The sequence below is a fragment of the Heptranchias perlo genome, chromosome 11 (assembly GCF_035084215.1).
Source record: "Heptranchias perlo isolate sHepPer1 chromosome 11, sHepPer1.hap1, whole genome shotgun sequence".
Classification (NCBI taxonomy): Eukaryota; Metazoa; Chordata; class Chondrichthyes; order Hexanchiformes; family Hexanchidae; genus Heptranchias; species Heptranchias perlo.
This window is the reverse complement of record NC_090335.1, coordinates 56005093-56027899: the sequence shown is the minus strand read 5'-3', so window position 1 is coordinate 56027899 and position 22807 is coordinate 56005093. Positions and strand designations below refer to the sequence as shown.

Below are 22807 nucleotides of genomic sequence, written 5' to 3'. Positions count from 1 at the left end.
AGTTGTTAGCTCTTAAAAGTCCAACGGATGCCTCCTATTATAAATAAATGAATAGCACATGACATATTGCCTTTAACTTGTTCATTTGTTTGTTGAGATTACAAGCCTGAGGTTTACGAGAATTAGTGCCTATATTTTGTAATTTAAAAGGGCCTTTTTAATCTTGAAGAGGCGGCATGCAGATATTCATTTAACCGTCGGGAGCAGCTCGGCACGAAGGAGACTGCAGATGTCTGCAACCACCTGGCGACTCACTCTCAGCCTCCGTATGCACTGCTCCTCAGAGAGGTCCAGGAAGCTGAGCCTTGGTCTGTGGACCCTTTGGCAAGGGTAGTGCCTCCTGCGATGTTGCCCTCTGTGCGCAGCACTGTGTTGTGGAGCCCCAAGTGGCAGAAGTGTACGCCATGCCGGCGAGGCAGGTGATGTTGCTCATCCTCGGATGTAGTGGTGAATGCAGCCATCGCCCCCCCCCCACCCCATCCTCATGGTGTCAGTTTGAGGGGGTCTTGAAAAGTTGGTAAATATGTGTCAACAGAACAATTCTGAGTGGAAACGAAGAATTTTCAGTGTAAACACAAAGATCTCTCAGCCAAAAGTTTGTCTGAAAGACCAATGTGCCCTGCTGTAATAACTCACCTTTTATCCCTGTCTGTCAAACAAGCATTTCAATGTCCAATCACGTCTCCTAAAACATGGAGTGTTTCCCACAGCACGGGAAACACGCTGAGGCTGAATGAAAATCGGTCCCTGTCTCAATCACCATGAAATTAACTACTTCAAATACTTAAACTATCTAAATAACAGTGTTAACTATCATCCCACCGGCTTTAATTGCCGGTGAGACTTCCGCATTCATGAGACGCACGCGTCTGTGGGTAACCTGGAAGTCGGCGGGTTGGAGCTGGCTTCCTCACCCGCTCAGGATTTCCCCAATTTTCGGAGCCCTCCGCCCCCAACGCACCTGCACTTCAGCTTGGAAATCGAACCCTTTGTATCCTCCTCACAGCTTGCTTTCCCACCTGGCTTTGCATCATCAGTAAACTTGGATACATTACACTCGGTTCCTTCATCTAAGTCATTAATATAGATTGTAAATAGCTGAGGCCCAAGCACTGATCCTTATGGCACCCCACTAGTTACAGCCTGCCGTCCTGAAAATGACCCCTTTATTCCTACTCTCTCTGTTTCCTGTCCATTAACCAATCCTCTAGCCATGCTAATATATTACCCACAATCCCATAAGCCCTTATCTTGTGTAACAAACTTTCGTGTGGCACCTTAATGAATGCTTTTTGAAAATCCAAATATACTACATCCACTGGTTCCACTTTATCTACCCTGCTAGTTACATCCTCACAAAATTCCAGTGGATTTGTCAAACATGATTTCCCTTTTGAAAAACATGTTGATTCTGCCTAATCATATTATGATTTTCTAAGTGCACCATTACTATGTCCTTAATAATGGATTCCAACATTTTCCCTACTACTGATGTCAGGCTAACTGGCCTGTAGTTCCCTGTTTTCTCTCTCCCTCTTCTTGAATAGCAGTGTTATATTTGCTACCTTCCAATCCACTGGGACCGTTCTAGAATCTAGGGAATTTTGGAAGATCAAAGCCAATGCATCCACTCTCTCTGCAGCCAACTCTTTTAGAACCCTAGGATGTAGTCCATCAGGTCCAGGGGATTTGTCGGCTTTTAGTCCCATTAACTTCTCCAGTACTTTTTCTTTATTAATAATTACTTTAAGTTCCTCACTTTAAGTAGGGCCTCTTAAGGATCAACAAGGTCATCTATGTGCGGAACCACAAGAGATGGGTGAGATCCTGAATGAATATTTCACATCGGTATTTACGGTTGAGAAAGGCATGGATGTTCGGGAACTTGGGGAAATAAATAGTGATGTCTTGAGGAGTGTACATATTACAGAGAGGGAGGTGCTGGAAGTCTTAACGCGCATCAAGGTAGATAAATCTCCGGGACCTGATGAAATGTATCCCAGGACGTTATGGGGGGTTAGGGAGGAAATTGCGGGTCCCCTAGCAGAGATATTTGAATCATCGACAGCTACAGGTGAGGTGCCTGAAGATTGGAGGGTAGCAAATGTTGTGCCTTTGTTTAAGAAGGGCGGCAGGGAAAAGCCTGGGAACTACAGACCGGTGAGCCTGACATCTGTAGTGGGTAAGTTGTTAGAGGGTATTCTGAGGGACAGGATCTACAGGCATTTGGAGAGGCAGGGACTGATCAGGAACAGTCAGCATGGTTTTGTGAGAGGAAAATCATGTCTCACGAATTTGATTGAGTTTTTTGAAGGGGTAACCAAGAAGATAGATGAGGGCTGTGCAGTAGACGTGGTCTACATGGACTTCAGCAAAGCCTTTGACAAGGTACCGCATGGTAGGTTGTTACATAAGGTTAAATCTCACGGGATCCAAGGTGAGGTAGCCAATTGGATACAAAATTGGCTTGACGACAGAAGACAGAGGGTGGTTGCAGAGGGTTGTATTTCAAACTGGAGGTCTGTGTCCAGCGGTGTGCCTCAGGGATCGGTGCTGGGTCTGCTGTTATTTGTTATTTATATTAATGATTTGGATGAGAATTTAGGAGGCATGGTTAGTAAGTTTGCAGATGACACCAAGATTGGTGGCATTGTGGACAGTGAAGAAGGTTATCTCGGATTGCAACGGGATCTTGATAAATTGGGCCAGTGGGCCGATGAATGGCAGATGGAGTTTAATTTAGATAAATGTGAGGTGATGCATTTTGGTAGATCGAATCGGGCCAGGACCTACTCCGTTAATGGTAGGGCGTTGGGGAGAGTTATAGAACAAAGAGATCTAGGAGTACAGGTTCATAGCTCCTTGAAAGTGGAGTCACAGGTGGGTAGGGTGGTGAAGAAGGCATTCGGCATGCTTGGTTTCATTGGTCAGAACATTGAATACAGGAGTTGGGATGTCTTGTTGAAGTTGTACAAGACATTAGTAAGGCCACACTTGGAATACTGTGTACAGTTCTGGTCACCCTATTATAGAAAGGATATTATTAAACTAGAAAGAGTGCAGAAAAGATTTACTAGGATGCTACCAGGACTTGATGGTTTGACTTATAGGGAGAGGTTAGATAGACTGGGACTTTTTTCCCTGGAGAGTAGGAGGTTAAGGGGTGATCTTATAGAAGTCTATAAAATAATGAGGGGCATAGATAAGGTAGATAGTCAAAATCTTTTCCCAAAGGTAGGGGAGTCTATAACGAGGGGACATAGATTTAAGGTGAGAGGGGAGAGATACAAAAGGGTCCAGAGGGGCAATTTTTTCACTCAAAGGGTGGTGAGTGTCTGGAACGAGCTGCCAGAGGCAGTAGTAGAGGCGGGTACAATTTTGTCTTTTAAAAAGCATTTGGACAGTTACATGGGTAAGATGGGTATAGAGGGATATGGGCCAAGTGCAGGCAATTGGGACTAGCTTAGTGGTATAAACTGGGCGACATGAACATGTTGGGCCGAAGGGCCTGTTTCCATGTTGTAACTTCTATGATTCTTGTTAGACCCTTGGTTCCCCACTATTTCTGGTATGTTTTTTGTGTCCTCTACAGTGAAGACAGATACAAAATATTTGTTTAATGTCTCTGCCATTAATGTTGCAAAGAATAGTAAGCCTGAGGATTGGGAGAGTATTAGAAACCTGAAAATGATGACCAAAAAATTGATGATAAGGGAGAAAATAGAATATGAAAGTAAACTAGCAAGAAATGTAAACATTGTAACAGCTTCTACAGATTGTAAGAGCTTCTACAAGCATGTAAAAAGGAAGAGAGTAGCGAAAGTATTTCCTTATTCCCAATTATAATTTCTCCTGTCTCAGCCTCTAAGGGACCCATGTTTACTTTCACTACTCAGTCAGGTATCATATGTTTATTAAGCATAGAGTACATGCAATAGTACTTATATAACCATAAAAGGTCATACTTATTACCGCACCTAGCAGTTTGGTTGGGCATCCAAACGTTCTGAGTTCAGTATCTTAGGCCTTTACGAATCCAAATACTCATTACAAGCTGCCAGTTTTTATACATTTCTCTCACTCCCTCTACGTGACAATCCATGTGTTTCTGCATTATATAAATATATAAAAGTTAAAATATAACTCCATATAAGGATTTAATTGACATCCCTTACCAATATCTTTAGTTTTCCTTACTTAACGAGCTCTTCTCCCATTGTGTTAATGAGATTAGTATAACTCTCTCATTTCCTTATCTAATCGATTATTTCACTCTTGTTACATTTCATTGCTATTCCACCAAGTGAAACCTTTAATTATGTATGTCTTTGTTTCTGTATCACTGGTACCAATTAAAAAGACTGATATATGCCCAGACATTTTTATTTGCAAAACTAATTGTTTTTCCACTCTCATTATCAAATGATTAAAGTTCTCTGAAATTTTAGGAACCAGTATGCAATGGCTCGTCTTTAATTAAGTCTCATTACTTCACCCTGAAAGTGGCCATTGCTGCAGGATCAGTCCTGGCCCAACAGCCCAGCAGTCATCACTCCAAACTGGCTCATACTTCCTTGCTTAACATGCAAAGGCTAACGGTTAACATTACTACAGTAGAAAGAAAAATCAATGTAGTATAACATTGGTACATGGGTTAATCAGAACAGTCTGATTAACCCTTTCCTTACAAAACCCTTTAAGCCCTGGTATCATTCTGCATCCCCTCCAAGGCCAATTTATCTTTCTTGAGGTTCGGTGCCCAAAACTGAACCCAGTTCTCCAGATGGAGTCTGACCAAGGTTCCGTACAACTGACGCATCACTGCTTCACTTTTGAATTCCAACCCCCTTGACATAAAGGTCAACATTCCATTAGCCTTTCAGATTACTTTTTGTACCCATGCACTAACTTTTAGTGATTTGTGTGCATGGACACCTAATCCCTTTGCTCCTTCACAGCTCCCAGTCTCTCCGCATTAAGAAAATATTCTGATTTGTCTTTTTCAGATGCAAAGTGGATGACCTCACACTTCCCCGCATTGAAATCCATCTGCTACAGTTTTTCCCACTCACTTAATCTGTAACTTTGTAACTCTCTGCTCCCATTCACACCTTACTGTGCCTCTTAACTTAGGTTTTCATAAGGTTGTCAGTTCTTTTAATTTAAGGCGAAGGCTGTTGAGGGGCAGAGAGCTGATCAGTGTCTAAATGTGCAGATCAATTTAATGAAATGATTTCACTTTTTGTCCATACCTTTTGGAAAAAGATATTGGTCTCCATACTTAAGAAAAGACATACTTGCTCTCGAGACAGTACAAAGAAGGTTCACTCGGTTAATCCCAGGGATGAGGGGGCGGACATATGAGGAGAGGTTGAGTAGATTGGGACTCTACTCATTGGAGTTCAGCAGAATGAGAGGCGATCTTATTGAAACAAAAAGATTGTGAAGGGGCTTGATCGGGTGGATGCGGTGAGGATGTTCCCAAGGATGGGTGAAACTAGAACTAGGGGGCATAATCTTAGGATAAGGTGCTGCTCTTTCAAAACTGAGATGAGGAGAAACTTCTTCACTCAGAGGGTAGTAGGTCTATGGAATTTGCTGCCCCAGGAAGCTGTGGAAGCTACATCATTAAATAAACTTAAAACAGAAATAGACAGTTTCCTAGAAGTAAAGGGAATTAGGGGTTACGGCCTCAATAGCCATTTGAGGTAAAGGATTCCATGGTCTAAAAGCCCGCAGTGAAAATACCTTGTTTCCCCATTCCCCTTTGGTTCTTCCAGTGAGAATCCTCGGTCTCTGTCCCCTTGTTCCCCGTTCACCCACCAGTGGAAACTATCTTTTTACCCACAGTAAAGTTCCCAGGTTTCACTCACCCTTTTACTGGCTGCTCCGCTCTCGGTGCTGCTCCCACTCATCATGTTGCTGCTGCTACTCCCGGCTCTGCAGAAAATACTAGACTGATGCCCACCTTATTCCCCAGTTTGCCTTTCTCTACCCCCTAGCTCAAGACCCAATCTCCCCAACCCGTAGTCTTGCGCTCTCACCCTGACCTCCCATTCCCTAATCTCACTCTTTCCCCACCATCCCAGTCTTTCTCCAAACCCCAATCCCACAGCCTAACCTGCCTCCCTGACCCCCATTCCCCAGTCTCTTTCTCCCCGACCCCCATTTCCCAGATTCCCACTTGCCCCAACCCCCATCCTATCTCCCTCTTTCCCCCCAACCCCCATTCCTCAGTTTCCCTCTCTCCTATAACCCCAAATTGTGATTGGCACAAAAAAAACATTTATTGCTTAAGTTACTGCTCAAAATATCTGACTAATTATGGTGTCAGCCTTAGCTCAATGAAAGCACTCTTGCCTCTGAGTCAGAAGGTTGTGACCCACTCCAGAGACTTTAGCACATCATCTGGGCTGACATTTCATTGCAGTACTGAGGGAGTGCTGCCCTGTCTTTTGGATGAGATGTTACATACGAACATACAAATAAGACAAGCAGGAAAAGACTCGCTGGTCCATCAAGCATGCCCCACACTCATGATGCCTCGAGCATCATGATTAGACATTTCATACCCCCCACTGCCATGTAATCTCCTGGGAGATACAAAAAAATGAGGATAGAAATATTAAACCATCCCGCAGAATGGTTCTACTGATTCACCAATGTCTGGCACCAGAAGTTCATCCACTGCCACCAAAGAAGTTAACTTGTAGCAGTAGATTAAACCTATATCTGGACCCACTTTTTATTTCCACTACCGGAGTGAAAAGACCACTGAAATATGATAAGAGATGATTCGAATTAACAGAGGAACAAACTACTGCATCGAAAGTTTCTTTTGATCCCATTCCCTAATCACGGCAGGGAAGCTGTTAGAACAGGCAAGTATCAGTTACTCCTGCAAACACTGAGCATGTTAAACTGAGGTCCTGTCTGTCCTCTCAGGTGAATGTAAAAGATCCCATGGCACTATTTGAAGAACAGGAGAGTTCTCCCTGGTGTCCTGGCCAATATTGATCCCTCAACCAACATCACTAAAACAGATTATCCGGTCATTATCTCATTGCTACTTGTGGGAATTTGCTGTGTGCATATTGGCTGCTGAGTTTCCTCTATTACAAGTGACTACACTTCAAAAATAAAGTACTTGGTCGGCTGTAAAGCGCTTTGGGATATAATGAGGTCGTGAAAGGCGTTATATAAATGCAAGTTCTTTTATAGACTATTAGGTAAAGAAATATAACTAGACTTAAAGCAGAACACCATTAAGACTTGCAGTCTCGTTCATAATAGAAGATTGGAGAACCCGGTACCTAGCACTAATGAATAAATAGGAAGCAATGCAAGTTGCTTTGATATTAATCGATAAGCCCCTAATAACTTTTCGAATGCGTGAAATCCCCGCATTGCCCTTGTATGCTAACAGCAGGGGCCGATGCGCAGAAGCAGGTTGCAGGCGCCCGCGTCAGGATGGCCGCATCTGAGTGCAGGACGTTGTAAATTGTATTTTTTTCCCCCACTGGCTACAATCTGATTACCCAGCTGGTAAGCAAACGGACGAGGATGTAACGGAAGATTTAAGATTTTGTTTTGCTGCAATGGGATAAATATCAATTAAAGGTGGAGAGATTAAAAGTCGCACATTATTCACCCTGCATGTAGTGTGTGTGAGGTATGGGGGGGGACGATGAATAACATCCATTTCTAATTGAGGTCGTTACATTGTGAAGCAATCCGATTGGGTGCTCCTGCTGTCACTCACCATTGGGGCGATCGCTGCCCGTCGCTCATGATTTAAATCCCGCCCTCCCTCTAGTCTGATTGGCTCGGAATTACGGCCAACTGCACTGGATGAGAGCAAGTAGCGGATCAGAGAACCAATCGAGCCTTGGCTATTAAAGCACATTTGGCGAAGCTGCTCCTGTCACTCATTCTGCTTGGCGATGGGGTGCGGAGGTGGTGTTGTGGGTGACGGGATTTTAAGCAAAGACAGAGCGCTTCCAGTTACAAGATGTAATAATAATAAGCAGCACTTTCAATGCTTCTAGTAGGCTTCATATCCGCGTTTACTATTTCTTTTCTCTGTCTTGAAGGATTGTTCCGCATTACCCAGTTCAAACGGGGGAACATGACTTGAGTTCTGATGTTTTCTCTGGTGCTGCTGAAAATTAATTTTAAAATTTATTTACCAGTGTGCCTTCGCCTCATAAAATATACGAGCAAGTGGAAGAAAAAATGTGCTTATATTTTTCTAAAAAAGGAGCTGGGCTTTTGGTATCTGGAGGATAAATTTGGATTTTTCACTTCATACATGAATCTGTTACAGCCTTACTTTGGCTTTCTAGGTTCTTCAGCCTTCAATCCTACAATCATTGATTAATGCATCGGAAAGGATCATGTCCATCCCCTAGTTGATTGAGTAAGTATTTGGTATTTCTACTGCATGCAGGCTAAATGTTTGGTTAACTGTCCCGTGGCCTTCTGTGTACGCAATAAGGTGCCTCACGAGTTAGAAAAGTTCAGACGTGTGGTATAAGAAGAAATATAGCAAAATGGAAATTTAAAGAAAAAAGAAAGACTTGCATTTATATAGCACCTTTTGCGATTTAAGGACATTCCAAAGTGCTTTGCAGCCAATTAAGTACTTTTGAAGTACAGTAACTGTTGTAATGTAGGAAACATTGCATCCAATTTTCACACAGCAAGATCCCAAACAGAAATGCTATAATGACCAGATAATCTGTTTTTTGTGATGTTCGTTGAGTGATAAATATTCACTAGGACACCGGGGAGAACAACCCTACTGTTTTTTTAAATAATGCCATGGGATCTTTTATATTCACCTGAGAGGGTAGACAGGGCCTCTGTTTAACCTCTCATCTGAAATAAGGCACTTCTGATAGTGCAGCACTCCATCAGTACTGCACTGAAGTCTCAGCCTAGATTATGTGCTGAAGTCTCTGAAGCGAAGGGCTCACTATCTTGGGTCGTTTGAACAGGTTCTGGAATAAAGAAAGGCTATACTGAAGGGTCGAGGTGGCACCAATGTTGCGGAAAGAGTAGCTACAGTAGTGGGGGAATTTAAGTTAGTATGGTAAGGCCATGGGAAAGTCTAATTTTAAGACTGGATAGGGTGAGCAAGATTAATAAAGCTGTTAGGCTACACCTTCTGCTTGTATTCCATGAGGTAGTGAAAGATACCATACATTGCTGTAGAATACAATGCACTGTTGTAGAAGGGATATCAAAAAAATTAAATGAGAAAACCAAGAAAAATGGGTCAATGTTGCAAAAAAAATCGAGTCAGCATTGAGTTATGTTTATGAATGCACAAAACATTCAAAACAAAATTGTTAGAAATATCAACAACTAAGGAGGGGGTAAGATATAGTAGCTATAATGGAGATTTGGTTTGGACAGGACTAGGAACTGAATATTCTTGGTTATAACATTTTCAAGTGAGATATGGGGAGAAAAAAAGAATATGGGTTGACATTGTTAGAATGTAAAAATTGAATGAGACCATAAAGATGACCTAGGAGGTTGCTTTAAGACTGAATGCTAATGGCTAGAGTTAAGGAAGTTTTTTTAAATGGGAAATGGTACGGTTCTTGGTGTGCAATACAGGCCACCAAACAGTGGAGATGAGAGAGGGATGAAAATTTACGGACAGTTCAGACAGATATGCAAGAACACCTTGAGAATTTTCAGTTAATCAGAGAGAGCCAGCATGGATTTGTGAAATGTAGGTCGTGCCTGACAAACCTGATTGAATTTTTTGAAGAGGTGACTAAAGTAGTGGACAGGGGATTGTCAATGGATGTTATTTATATGGACTTCCAGAAGGCATTTGATAAAGTCCCACATAAGAGACTGTTAGCTAAGATAGAAGCCCATGGAATCGAGGGAAAAGAACGGACTTGGTTAGGAAGTTGGCTGAGCGAAAGGCAACAGAGTAGGGATAATGGGAAGGTACTCACATTGGCAGGATGTGACTAGTGGAGTCCCGCAGGGATCTGTCTTGGGGCCTCAATTATTCACAATATTTATTAACGATTTAGATGAAGGCATAGAAAGTCTCATATCTAAATTTGCTGATGACACAAAGATTGGTGGCATTGTAAGCAGTGTCGATGAAAACACAAAATTACAAAGCGGTATTGATAGATTAGGTGAATGGGCAAAACTGTGGCAAATGGAATTCAATGTAGTCAAATGTGAGGTCATCCACTTTGTATCAAAAAAGGATAGAACATGGTACTTTCTAAATGGTAAAAAGTTTAAAAACAGTGGATGTCCAAAGGGACTTCGGGGTTCAGGTACATAGATCATTGAAGTGTCATGAACAGGTGCAGAAAATAATCAAGAAGGCTAATGGAATGCTGGCCTTTATATCTAGAGGACGAGAGCACAAGGGGGCAAAAGTTATGCTGCAGCTATACAAAACACTGGTTAGACTGCACCTGGAGTACTGTGAGCAGTTCTGGGCACCGCACCTTCGGAAGGACGTATTGGCCTTGGAGGGAGTGCAGCGTAGGTTTACTAGAATGATACCCGGACTTCAAGGGTTAAGTTACGAGGAGAGATTACACAAATTGGGGTTGTATTCTCTGGAGTTTCAAAGGTTAAGGGGTGATCTGATCAAAGTTTATAAGATATTAAGGGGAACAGATAGTTTCTCTCTATCCACCCTATTTCCGCTGGTTGGGGATTTTAGGAGTAGGGGGCACAGTCTAAAAATTAGAGCCAGACCTTTCAGGAGCGAGATTAGAAAACATTTCTACACACAAAGGGTGGTAGAAGTTTGGAACTCTCTTCCGCAAACAGCAATTGATACTAGCTCAATTGCTAAATTTAAATCTGAGATAGAAAGCTTTTTGGCAACCAAAGGTAGTAAGGGATATGGGCCAAAGGCAGGGATATGGGCCAAAGGCAGGTATATGGAGTTAGATCACAGATCAGCCATGATCTTATCAAATGGCGGAGCAGGCACGAGGGGCTGAATGGCCTACTCCTGTTCCTATGTCCTATGTAACAGAAAGTATTAATACTGGGTAATTTAACTATCCCAAAATAGACTGGAATAAAGTTAAAGTGGGGGATATTTTTGGAATGTATTGGAATACAAAAGTGAAGAAGTGATACTTTAGTTGGTCATACCCCATCTGGAGTACTGCATTCAGTTTTGGCCACTGAACCTCAGGAAAGATATATTGGCCTTGGAGGGGATACAGTGCAGATACACCAGAATAATACAGGGGTTGAAGTGTTAAATTACGAGGATAGGTTCCATAAACTTGCTTTGCACTCCTGAGTTTAGAAGGTGGGGTGGTGATCTAATCAAGTTTTTAAAATGATAAGGGATTTGATAGGGTAGGCACAGAGAAACTATTTCCTCTGGTGGGGAAATCGAGAGGGGGTGGGGGGGGGGAAGAAAAAGGGGGCATATCTTAAAATTAGAGCTAGGCCATTTAGGAGTGAAATCAGGAAGCACTTTTTCATAAAAAGGAGAGTGGAAATATGGAATTCTTTCCCCCAAAGGCTGTGAATTCTGGGTCAGTTGAAATTTTCAAGACTGAGAGTGATAGATTTTTGTTAAGTATAAGGGTATCAAGGGATATTGAACAAAGGTTGGTAAATGGAATTGAGGTACAGATCAGCCATGATCTAATTGAATGGCAGAACAGGCTTGAGGGGCTGAATGGCCTACTCCTGTTCCTACGTTCCTGTGGATTAGTATGTTTCTGGTCTGACAATGATAGAAGCAATGATTGATTCATTTCTGGGAAATAAATGGGGCAAATAACTGAAAGTGGAACGATTGGGAAGTAGCAATCACAACATAGTCAGTTAGGTTTAATATGAGCATAGAAAAGAATGAAGAATCAGTATGGTGGAGATGTTAAATATTTTGCATTAATTTTAAAAATGAATGTGGGAGTGAGAATGTAGGTATAGTGTGTAGGATATAGAGTAATTGATAACTGTAGAAAAGGAAATTTTTCTGAAAAAAATGAGGGGAACTTAAGGTGGATGCAGGGGCAGCTGGCCAAATGGGAACATAAGAAATTGGGAGATTTCGAACGGCACTGTGAATGTGAATATTCTAAACCAAGAAAAATGGGTCAATGTTGCAAAAAAAATCGAGTCAGCATTGAGTTATGTTTATGAATGCACAAAACATTCAAAACAAAATTGTTAGAAATATCAATAACTAAGGAGGGGGTAAGATATAGTAGCTATAATGGAGATTTGGTTTGGACATGTGAATCCCGAAGAATCCTGTACCCTTTGGGGGAGCCAGTCTGCTGTGGGTGGATGTCGCAGGACCTGATGGCAAGCACCCTAGGCTGTTGAAAGAAGTCAGAGAGGAGATAGCAGAGGCTCTAGCCCCAATTTTCAATTCTCAAATATGCAAATTGTGCCATGGTGTCAGGGATATGAAATAGTTACATTTATAATATGGGATCTTGAGTCCAGTTCTCGGCTATAATCCTAGTTCTCACCCAGTGACAACCACACCAGACCACAGTATGTCGTAAAATGCTTATTTGTTTCTTCTGAACAAATTTAGTGATCAAAGCTTATTTATTTGGTCAGTATCAATATCATAACTATACTTAATCACCACCTATCTTAGCCTGAGATAATATCTTCTATCGGTAACCCTTATGTTAGCAGTGTTGGAGGATTCCCTGTCAAGACGAGACTGCAAATCCTGCTACAGTCCAGTCACTTTTTTTTAATAGTTTGCTCTTCTGTTGATTTCAGCTCAGATACCAGCATCTATTATTAGGGACAGAGTGACTGAACACTTAGACAAACATGAACTGATCAGAGAAAGCCAGCATGGATTTGTAAAGGGTAAGTCATGTCTAACGCACCTAATTGAATTTTTTTGAGGAGGTAATTAAGGTGGTAGATAAGGAAATGCCTGGATGTTATTTATATGGACTTCAAGAAGGCAGTCATAAGAACATAAGAAATAGGAGCAGGAGTAGGCCATAGGACCCCACAAACCTGCTCTGCCATTCAATAAGATTATGGCTGATCTTCAACCTCAATTCCACTTTCACGCCCTATTCCCATATCCCTTGATTCCCTTAGTGTCCAAAAATCTATCGATCTCAATCTTGAATATACTCAACGACTGAGCATCCACAGCCCTCTGGGATTCCACACAAGAGACTGCTCGCAAATAATGAGAGCACATGGAATTGGAGTAAATCCATCGACATGGGAAGGGAATTGGTTAGAAGGTAGGAGACAGAGTAGGAATAATGAGTGTGTACTCCAATTGGCTGGATGTGATTAATGGTTTCCTCCAGGGATCTGTACTGGGGCCTCAGCTTTGCATTATGTTTATAAATGACTTAGATGAGGGAATAGAGAGTATATATCCAAGTTTACTGACGACACCAAGTTGGGTGACACAGTAAATAGTGTCGATGGAAGCAGAAACTTGCAAAGGGATATTGATCGATTAAGTGAGTGGGCCAAACTGTGGCAGATGGAGTTCAGTGTGGGGAAATGAGGTCATCCACTTTGGACCTAAGAAAGATAAATCAGTATTTTCTAAATGGCAAGAAGCTAGGAACTGTGGAGGATATCTATGGGCAATGCAACCACTTGTGCAAGATTGTACAATTCTTTCTGATCTTCCTGCATGCCAATTTCTTAACAGTCAAATTCATAACATATTGAGGAAAATGGTGTTACCCAGTATAATCTATGATTTGTGCTAACTGCACTACATGAGCATTTTGTAAGAGACCATACCATAGGCTGTGAAACCACTGGTCTTGTCAGTCACTTAGAGCAGTCTTTTTATGTCAGCAATAGTTTGTGCTTCTGCTGCTAGCCCTTGTATATCATGCAAAATTACATAATCAACTTTACTTTGTCTTATTGAAACTTGGCTATTTCTGCTTTAACCTGTGACAAGTCTCATTTAACACTTTAAAAAAAAATCTATTTTACATCACTGAACAGAATACCAGCAAAGGTTCAACTACTACTCCACTACTGGGTTCTAGCACAGTAAATGGGCACTGTTCAGGCTCCTCCTGGCCATTAAAAGAAGACTGACAATAAGTCCAATCCTCCAAATAGTTGTTGGAGGCCCTATGTAAGGAAAAATGCACATCAGATGTTTCCTATCCTTCTTCAAACACCTTTGTCTGATTAACATATACCCACTTGTCCTAGAAACCCTTTCCTGAAGTTATTCTCTATTTAACGATGGTTGAATCTAAGATATCGATTACCACAGAGACCTTGCCACTTTGGAAATAGTGAGTGTGACAGGTTCCCGTCAGTTGCAACATTGCCTTGTCTCCCAGATTACACTGAACCTGTGCTTTGAAGTCATCCCTATGTCTTGTGGTGACTCTGGCAGAGGTATGCTGCATCCTTTTTAAATTTGCTGGTAATTGCTACACATATTCAACCTTGGACACCATTTCCTCTTAACAGTGCTGTCAAATATTGCCCTTGCACGTTTAGGTTTTAAAATTTTTTGTGTGGCAAGCTGCTGAAAATGCAAGCTGGTAATGGCACAGTGAGGGAAACACAGAATCCAGGACCTGAGTGAACAGGGCAACCAAATGTGTACCTCCCTAACCAATCAGATTGAAGGATTGAGAAATAATCAGTGCAAGGACTGAGAAGGAAGTATAAATTAGTGGGTGAATTCAATGGGCCAGAATTTGCTGCCAAAATAACGATTAGGTGAATGGCGCTCGCCGTTATTTGTGTGTAAATGGTACAGCAACTTCAGGTGACAAGCAGATGCGCAGTTAAATGCCAATACCCAAAAGTTGTTGTCTGAGTTGTGCCGCTCCACTGTTAGCTTCGCGAAAACAGCGTTTTGCTGTCTGGCTCAACATTGAAATGCAATGAATGGTGTGAAGTTGCTGTATTTGCACGGTGGATACGAATTAAACTTGCCACAAAGTTAAGTCTTGTCATTTCAAGCGCACGTACCCTTTTTAATGGTGTGATAATTGTTAATTACTGCCAATCATCCTCTCTGACACTGAAAATGAACTATTAAAGTGTGGAGTCTCATTCTTTCAGGTGTTAATTGTTGGAGATTTTAAAAATGTCAAATTTAAAATGTAAAATTTTTTTAATTTACTTTTCCTTTCTGTCTCTTTTTTTTCTATCTCATAATCCAATCTTTATTTCCCATCCTTGGCCACAAACCCATTTCCTTGGCTAATTTCAAAGTTTTTGACATTCCTCCATGTCCACTTGTTGGCAGGTCATGCGCTGTGCACATCTCTCCTTGTGCTTTGGCATTGCCCAGTTCATGGCTGCATTTGTTATGTGAACTATTATGCCTTCATGAATGGATTGCTACTCTTTGTATTTATCGTATGGTTCTGATATTTCCTGCTTCCCTAACAACTGTACTTAACACTTTGCTACATCTTCATCCTGGTCTTATAATTTTGCTAAATCTTATATTTCTCTGTCCCTATTTCACTTCTCATGCTTTGTGTGCGAGTGATTGGGGTCGCCTCTGGTAATATTGGAGGTACCCATAACTCCTCCCCCTCCATGAGCGAGGCAGTCTGTGCGATGAATGGTCAAAATTTGCAGCCCTGGTGTGACCCTTTACCTCCTTAACAAAGATAGAGAAAGGCAACGGAAGGTGCAAGGACACTATCGAGCGGAAAACAAACACATATTTAATGGGTTTACGGTCAGATAAAAGGAAACCATTGTTCACCCAAAAGGGTCAAAATTCCAGGAAAACAACACTAAGTACCTTTATAACATAGAACTGAATTCTTGCTGGAAAATCAAAAGTTGAAGTACTTGCTGCGTTTCCTTACGTACAGTTTGTGTTTGCCAAGCCAGACGCTGTCTATAGCAGTAAAGGGTCAATTAGTCAGTACCCTATGGACTTGCTAAATAGAAGAGGTAAAGTTGGCCACAGCAGAATCAGTTTAGAAAGCAAATGGCTTCAAATGTGCTGTTTGTAAGTAACTTTAAAAGACAGGACACTAAATTGACCAAAAGCAATTGATTTAAATCTCAATATCATCTACATACAATTTCACATGACTCTATAACTGTAATGAGGAAATAACATGCAGGATGAAGGAATGAAACAAAATTAGCAACTTGTGGAAATCCCATGGTAACTAATACCACTTGCATTATACATAAAGGGAACAGCTTGTTATTAATCGAGACACCCTAGCTACAGACAAAATCCATTGTATATATCAAGGGAAGAGAATCCTGGCTGAGGGTGACAATCGAGCACCAACATCACGCAAGGAGGCTACCGGTGAAGCAGCAGCTAGATTTAGATCGATTTAATTGCTGAAAACCCGTGGTCAAATGCCATGTTCCATTGGGCTTTCACAGAAGGTAAATGGGGTTATTACAGACTGAATGCCAAGGCCTAATCACTCCCAGGCCATGCTTATATGTGCTGTTTGAACTACTATGCCTTTTTGAACAGATAGTTGCTCTTTGTAATTATCATATGGAAGCAGGAAATTTCAGAACAAAGTACAGCTGTGCTGTATGCCTTGCTGATTCCTCACCCTGGTCTTCTAATTTGCTAAATCTATATATTTCTCTTGCCCTGTCTCACGTCTAGCAGTTTGTGTGCAAGTGATGGCGGTTTCCTCTGGTAATATTGGTGGTACCCACAACATTTTCCTTCCCCTGAATGCCTAAATTAGCAAGACACTCTGTGTGATAACTGGTCAAAGTTTGCTGCCCTGGAATAACCCTTCACCTTCCTAATAAAGATAGAGAAAGGCAACTGAAGGTGAAAGAACACTATTTGGTGGAAAACAAACACACATTTAATGGGTTTACAGTCAGATGAAAGGAAACCATTGTTCACCCAAAAGGGCCAAATTCCACTGTTGCATTGGCGACGAAGGCCGAATCGGTCTCTATGATGAGCTGTGGAAACGATGAGAAACAGGAACTGAATCTCCAAGATCTTTGTGGATACTGTTAAACTGGGATTAACCTTTTTAAAGATATGTAATTTAATTTGATGCCTTGTAGAAAGAAAGGCTTGCATTTATAAAGTGCCTTTTATGACCTTAGGACATCCCAAAGCACTTTACAGTTAATGCAGTACTTTTGAAGTGTAGTCACTGGTGTAATGTAGGAAACCTGGCAACCAATTTGTGCACAGCAAGATCCCACAAACAACAGTGATGACCCGATCATCTGTCTGTTAGTGATTTGCGTTGAGGGATAAATATTGGCCAGGACACCAGGAAGATCAGCCCCGCTGTTCTTCGAATAGTGTCATAGGATGTTTTACATCCACCTGAGGGGGCAGACAGGGCCTCGTTTAACGTCTCATCTGAAAGACGGCACTTCTGACGGTGTAGCACAATCTGAGTACTGCACTGGAGTATCGGTCTAGATTGTGTGCTCAAGTCTCTGGAATGGGACTTGAATCCACAACTTACTGACTGAGGCAAGAGTGCTACCACTGAGCCACGGCTGACACTTAGCACCTTAGTGAGCGAACTGAATTCTTGCTGGAAAATCAAAAATTTAAGCACTTGCTGCATTTACTTAGATATAATTTGTGTTCGCAACGCCAGACAGCGTAGAAGTAAACGGTTAATTACTGTCAGTAACCTGCGGACTTGCTATTCAGAAAAAAATCATAGAATCATTACAGCACAAAGGAGGCCATTCAGCCCGTTGAGCCAATGCTGGCTCTTTGTAACAGCAATCCAGTTAGTCCCATTCCCCTGCTTTTTCCCTGTGGCCCTACAAATTTTTTCCCTTCAAGTATTTATCCAATTCCTTTTTGAAAACCACAATTGAATCTGCTTCCACCCCCTTTTCAGGCAGTGCGTTCCAGATCATAACCACTGGCTGTTTTTTTTAAAAAAAAGTTTTTCCTCATTTCACCTTTGGTTCTTTTGCCAATCACCTTAAATCTGTGTCCTCTGATTCTCGACCCTTCCGCCAATGGGGACAGTTTCTCTATTTACTCTATCTAAACCCTTCATGATTTTGAACACCTCTATCAAATCTCCTCTTAACCTTCTCTGCTCTAAGGAGAACAACCCCAGCTTCTCCAGTCCATCCATGTAACTGAAGTCCCTCATCCCTGGAACCATTCTAGTAAATCTTTTCTGCACCCTCACTAAGGCCTTCACATCCTTCCTAAAGTGCGGTGCCCAGAACTGGACACAATACTCCAGTTGTGGCCGACCCAGTGTTTTATAAAGGTTGCTTTTGCACTCTTTGCCTCTTTATAAAGCCCAAGATCCCATAAGCTTTTTTAACCGCTTTCTTAACCTGTCCTGCCACCTTTAAAGATTTGTGCAAAAATAACCCCCCCCCCCGGGGTCTCTCTGTTCCTGTACCCCTTTAAGAATTCTACCATTTAGTTTATATTGCCTCTCCTCGTTCTTCCTGCCAAAATGTATCACTTCGCACTTCTGTGTTAAATTTCATCTGTTATGTGTCCACCCATTCAACCAGCCTGTCTATGCCGCCTTGAAGTCTATCACTATCCTTCTCACTGTTCACTACACTTCCAAGTTTTTTGGCATCTGTAAATTTTGAAATTGTGCCCTGTACAATTGGAAAGTACTGCAGTACAAAGGGATCTGGGGGTCCTAGTGCAAGAAAATCAAAGTTAGTTTGCAGGTGATCAAGAAGGCCAATGGAATGTTGGCTTTTATTGCTAGGGGGATAGAATATAAAAACAGGGAGGTATTGCTGCAGTTATATAAGGTATTGGTGAGACCGCACCTGGAATACTGCATACAGTTTTGGTGTCCATACTTAAGAAAAGACATACTTGCGCTCGAGGCAGAACAAAGAAGGTTCACTCGGTTAATCCCGGGGATGAGGGGTTGGACATATGAGGAGAGGTTGAGTAGATTGGGACTCTACTCATTGGAGTTCAGAAGAATGAGAGGTGATCTTATTGAAACATATAAGATTGTGAAGGGGCTTGATCGGGTGGATGCGGTAAGGATGTTCCCAAGGATGGGTGAAACTAGAACTAGGGGGCATAATCTTAGAATGAGGGGCTGCTCTTTCAAAACTGAGATGAGGAGAAACTTCTTCACTCAGAGGGGAGTAGGTCTGTGGAATTTGCTGCCCCAGGAAGCTGTGGAAGCGACATCATTAAATAAATTTAAAACAGAAATAGACAGTTTCCTAGAAGTAAAGGGAATTAGGGGTTACGGGGAGCGGGCAGGAAATTGGACATTAATTTAGATTTGAGGTTAGGATCAGATCAGCCATGATCTTATTGAATGGCGGAGCAGGCTCGAGGGGCCGATTGGCCTACTCCTGCTCCTATTTCTTATGTTCTTATGTCCAAGTCATTAATATATGTCAAGAAAAGCAGTGGTCCTAGTACCGACCCCTGGGGAACACCATTGTATACCTCCCTCCAGTCCGAAAAACAACTGTTCACCACTACTCTGGCTAAGTGACAGGAAACAATTTCGTAACCATGCTGCTACTGCCCCTTTTATTCCTTGTGCTTCAATTTTGCTGACAAGCCTAGGGTGAAGTTGGCCACAGCAGAATTAGTTTAGAGGGCAAATGGTTTCAAACATGCTGTTTGTGAGTAATTTTAAAAGACTGTGCTCTAAATTGACCTACTGCAATTGATTTAACTCAATCTTCTACACAGTTTCACATGACTGTATCAATAGCAAATCACTGTGGATGCTGGAAATCTGAAATAAAAACAGAAAATGCTGGAGAAGCTCAGCAAGTCAGGCAGCATCTGTGGAGAAAGAAAGTTAACGTTTCAGGTCGAAGACCTTTTGTCAGAACTTCTCCACAGATGCTATCTGACTTGCTGAGCTTCTCCAGTATTTTCTGTTTTTATTGCATATGACTGTAACTGTAATCAGCAGATTACACGCAGGATGAAGGATAAACAAAATGAGGGAAGTATGGAAATCCTGTAGTAACTTGCGTCCAGCGGCAGAGTACCAAAAAGTAAACAGCTTGTTACTCTGGCTACAAACAAAGTCCAAAATCCATTGGATATATCAAGCGAAGAGAAAATATTGGTTGATGGTGGCAATCGAGCACCAACATCAGATAAGGAGGCTACCAGAAATGCCATTGCTAGAGTAATTTAATTGCTTGCTCGCTCGCCCTCTCCCTCCCTCCTGTGCTCGCCTGTGTGCACCCTCGCCCCCACTTCATTTTGTAGTTATGCGCAACCTGATCCACATGGCAGTTGCTGCACAGTATATTTTTAATGTATAACCTTAAGAACATGCATAAGAAAACTCAACGATGAGAAGAGGATTAACTTTTTCATAGGATCATATAGCACAGAAAGTGGCCATTTGTTCAATTGTGACTCTGCCGCCCCTTTGAAAGAGCTGTCTAATTAGTCTCACTCCCCTGCTGTTTCCCCATAGACCTGCAGTTTTCTTTCTTCAAGTATGTATCCAATTCCCTTATGAAAGTCACTATTGAATCTGTTTCCATCACCCTTTCAGGCAGTGCATTCCAGATCAGAACAGCTTATTGCTTAAAAAAATTCTCATCTTCCCCCTGGTTCTTTTGCCAATTATCCTGATACACTAACTCACCTAGCCTCGCACTAATTGCATTTTGAGTCCCCCAAATATCTTTGACCTTGCGACATGGGTTGAAAATGGGGGGGGAGCACATCAGTAGGCCCTCCCCAGACATATGCTCAAAAGGCAGCGGGGGATGAAGTCAAGGCCAGGTGCACGGCACCACGAACATGGATGCAGTGCAAGAAGAAGTTCAATGCTTTGACACGAGTGGTCAAGGTGAGTGAGGTCAAGTGGCATTTCCTACCAACTGCATCACTAGCTGCATCCACCGCTCCACGCATTACACCCCCCATCACCCACGCACCAACAAACTCTTTCCATCTCTTCCAATCAGATGCTTCCTCTCACCCTTGCACATTGCCACTGTTGCAAGCCACCCACCCACAACTCCCAGGCCACACACGCTGACAGCTATTCAACCATGACAGGCACATCATTCAGGAGAAGGTGGTGCATAACAGGAGGCAGCAAGTGGCAGTGGCTTTTAGCCCTCGAGCCTGTTCCGCCATTTAATGAGATCATGGTGGACCTGTGACCTAACTCCATATACCCAGCTCAGCCCCATATCCCTTAATACCCTTGTTTCACAGAAATCTATCAATCTCAGATTTAGAATTCACAATTGAGCTAGCATCAGCTGCCATTTGCAGAAGAGCATTCCAAACGTCTCCCACCCTTTGTGTGTAGAAGCATTTCCTAACTTCACTCCTGCACGTCCTGGCTCTAAATGTTAGGCAATGTCCCCGCGTACTAGTATTCAAATCTAGGACACCTCCAAAAACAGTTACAAATACATCAGCAGCCAGAAACAGCCACTAACCTGTAAATCCTGCATGATCCCTTTAAATAGCACGGGTGGAGCCTCCTCCAGGCGATCTAAGACATAATCAGATGGATTTTTTAAAAATTCGTTCATGGGATGTGGGCATCGCTGGCGAGGCTGGCATTTATTGCCCATCCCTAATTGACCTTGAGAAGGTGGTGGTGAGCTGCCTTCTTGAACCGCTGCAGTCCATGTGGTGAAGATACTCCCACAGTGCTGTTAGGAAGGGAGTTCCAGGATTTTGACCCAGCGACGATGAAGGAACGGCGATATATTTCCAAGTCTGGATGGTGTGTGACTTGGAGGGGAACGTGCAGGTGGTGTTGTTCCCATGTGACTGCTGTTCTTGTCCTTCTAGGTGGTAGAGGTCGCGGGTTTGGGAGGTGCTGTCGAAGAAGCCTTGGCGAGTTGCTGCAGTGCATCCTGTGGATGGTACACACTGCAGCCACTGTGCGCCGATGGTGAAGGGAGTGAATGTTTAGGGTGGTGGATGGGGTGCCAATCAAGCGGGCTGCTTTGTCCTGGATGGTGTCAAGCTTCTTGCGTGTTGTTGGAGCTGCACTCATCCAGGCAAGTGGAGAGTATTCCATCACACTCCTGACTTGTGCCTTGTAGATGGTGGAAAGGCTTTGGGGAGTCAGGAGGTGAGTCACTCGCCACAGAATACCCAGCCTCTGACCTGCTCTTCTAGCCACAGTATTTATGTGGCTGGTCCAGTTAAGTTTCTGGTCAATGGTGACCCCCAGGATGTTGATGGTGGGGGATTCGGCGATGGTAATGCCATTGAATGTCAAGGGGAGGTGGTTAGACACTCTCTTATTGGAGATGGTCATTGCCTGGCACTTGTCTGGCGCGAATGTTACTTGCCACTAATGAGCCCAAGCCTGGATGTTGTCCAGGTCTTGCAGCATGCGGGCTCGGACTGCTTCATTATTTGAGAGGTTGTGAATGGAACTGAACACTGTGCAATCATCAGCGAACATCCCCATTTCTGACCTTATGATGGAGGGAAGGTCATTGATGAAGCAGCTGAAGATGGTTGGGCCGAGGACACTGCCCTGAGGAACTCCTGCAGCAATGCCCTGGGGCTGAGATGATTGGCCTCCAACAACCACTACCATCTTCCTTTGTGCTAGGTATGACTCCAGCCACTGGAGAGTTTTCCCCCTGATTCCCATTGACTTCAATTTTACTAGGGCTCCTTGGTGCCACATTTGGTCAAATGCTGCCTTGATGTCAAGGGCAGTCACTCTCACCTCACCTCTGGAATTCAGCTCTTTTGTCCATGTTTGGACCAAGGCTGTAATGAGTTCTGGAGCCGAGTGGTCCTGGCGGAACCCAAACTGAGCATTTGTGAGCAGGTTATTGGTGAGAAAGTGCCGCTTGATAGCACTGTCGACAACACCTT

General features: G+C 42.7%; 1 protein-coding gene across 3 annotated transcripts in view; it reads left to right on the top strand.

The window, feature by feature from the left end:
• Nucleotides 1–7940: 7940 nt before the first annotated feature.
• LOC137327367 (NXPE family member 3-like) overlaps nucleotides 7941–22807 on the top strand; it is a 40751-nt gene continuing 25884 nt past the window's right edge. For 2 of the 3 annotated variants that reach the window (XR_010964437.1, XM_067993090.1), the window contains exons 1-3: nucleotides 7941–8013; nucleotides 8346–8419; nucleotides 12772–12864. The gene's annotated coding sequence lies outside the window, so the exon portion shown is untranslated. The remainder of the gene's footprint in view (nucleotides 8014–8345; nucleotides 8420–12771; nucleotides 12865–22807) is intronic. The other variant, XM_067993091.1, reaches the window with a different exon arrangement.